Source organism: Trachymyrmex septentrionalis, unplaced genomic scaffold (assembly GCF_001594115.1).
Source record: "Trachymyrmex septentrionalis isolate Tsep2-gDNA-1 unplaced genomic scaffold, Tsep1.0 scaffold181, whole genome shotgun sequence".
Classification (NCBI taxonomy): domain Eukaryota; kingdom Metazoa; phylum Arthropoda; class Insecta; order Hymenoptera; family Formicidae; genus Trachymyrmex; species Trachymyrmex septentrionalis.
The window spans coordinates 73198-75496 of record NW_017304979.1 but is presented as its reverse complement, the minus strand read 5'-3'; positions in this window follow the sequence as shown (position 1 = coordinate 75496).

Below are 2299 nucleotides of genomic sequence, written 5' to 3'. Positions count from 1 at the left end.
CCCTCCTCCCTCCCTTTCCCCCCTCTCCCTCACCCTCTACCCTCTCACCCCCTCCTCCCGTCCCCGTCTTCCCCTCTCTCCTTTTCCCTCTCTCCCTCTCTTCCTCTCTCTTCCCTCCTCTCCCCCCTCTCTCTTTCTCCCTCTCTCTTTCTCTCTCCCCCTTTCCCTCTCTCCCTCTCTCCCTCTTTCTCTCTCCCTCTCTGTTCCTCTCTCCCTCTCTCTTCCATTCTCTCTCTCTCTCTCTCTCGATTTGTAAAGATTTGCTTCGACTATAGGCACACAACGTGTTTACTAAGGGTCACTGTTACGGGTAGTATTTCCAATTTTTTGTCTTGCCCCTTTTGAGACGTCGACGGGTGTGAGATCTGTTCGGGCCCCTGTTACACACCAGTCTTCAAGTTTCCCCGGTGGGGGGTCTTTCTTCGGTTATTGTTCGCAATACCCAATTGGCATTCTTCGAGGAGATGACCCGTCTCTTTGCAATAGCGACAGAATACGCTGTTTTTATTATAATTACTCTGTTTTTTTTTAATTATTCTGTTGATTTAATCGAACGGCAACCTCTAGCACTATCCCATAGATTATTGCAAGTGTGGCAAATATTTTTTTTATTATCGAAATTGCATTCGGAGTTTTACCTTTGCCAGCAATTGATAGCGAGGTGGCCGAATTTGTCACACCTTTGGCAAACAACTGAATTTTTATTTGATGAGAAATTAACATTATTATTATTTCGACATATTTTAGCGTTATTCCCCAGTTTTGAGCATAACTAGCAGGAAATTACATTAGATTGTGCAGTACGTTCACGAGTCGTCCAGAACGGGGATCGCGCAACCGACACTTATCCGCGTTTTTTACAAATTTGATAGACTAAAATTTCGATTCCTAAGTCATACTTTAATTTTTGGCATTCGGTGGCAATATATTCTTCTTTATGACATATCGAACAACTTGCTCTCGGATTATTTGTGAGATCTTTTAAAGGGCTGGGACCCGACCATAGTCTGTCCATGTCGTAAGTCTGCCATCTGTTGCAGTTCTCTTTCAATTCTAAGAGCGTCGGCTACAGTATCCAGTACGCCTAAATTTCTCGCTATTCTTTATTCGATTTCTGGTTTCAGTCCTCGAATGAAGAATTTACACATGTCCTTCTCTAAGGACCTTTTAATATTTTGATCAGAGGGGCTGGTTCCCGAGGTTTTGTGTGTTTCTAATATTTGTTTTCCTAGAATTTTTACTCGGTTCGCGTAGTTAACATCTTCTTCGTTTTTCTGATAAACGCAACCTAATTTTCCTTGTAGTTGATACATGTTTTTTGCAGGACCGTAAATTTGTTTCAAAAAATTAATTAATTGACTCACGCTATCAAAATTTTGATCTTGTATAGTACGACGCGCTTCATCGACTATTCGAGTTCTTATAATTTTTGTAAATTGCGATTCGGCCTCTGGAGGCAACATAGATTTTGCCTCTTCACATCCTTCCGTAAAATATGTTATAGGAATATTCTGGCCATCGAAAAACGGTACTGCTTCGACCGCGTATTTAGCGTAGCGAGCGGGTTGTGAGTCGCTATCATGGCGTTAGACTTATTTCCGAGAGTAATATTACTAAATTCGCGCGCGTCCTGAATAGTGACATCTCTGAGGTCGTCGGAATCGCTAGGTACAAGAGTTTCGGAATTATTCAAAATTCCCGACTCGGTGAATAAGAATTCTGTCGTTTCGGATTTGGATCCGGAGGGTTTGATAGGAGTAGAAGTTGATAATGTATCATGTATACCTGATTTTACCTTATTCAAATTTTCTTTCGCGGTCTTGTAAACATTCTCTACTTCTGACTTATCGTCTGAACTCCTCGTATTCATTCCTGCTTCCCAAGATTGCACTTTCTCATTCCGGACGAGCTCCCAATTTTTCAAGGTCTGTTACGTCTGCGCGCATTCGGAGCTGAGGGGGTGAACGTAACAAGGAACCGAATTGTTAGATCGATTTGGTCGTGTCCAGACTCCGGACCGCAAGAAAGGAACGGAGGACGAAGTGGAAACCTCTGCTCGTCCTACGCTAAACGGACGCACGAGTCGGACGTACTTTTAAAGGGTCCAAACTGGATCAGTGCGCCGAGAGAGCGCACTTTAACGCCAGCTGCACCAGTACGGCCGTATGCCCTGACTATCGGTCATGGAACTTAATCCAAGTGACCGGGGAGAGGTCGAAGTGCAATAGCGGGAGAATACGAGGAAAGGTTTTATTTGAAAAAAAAGACTACTTGGGGAGTTAATTTAATAATAATATAA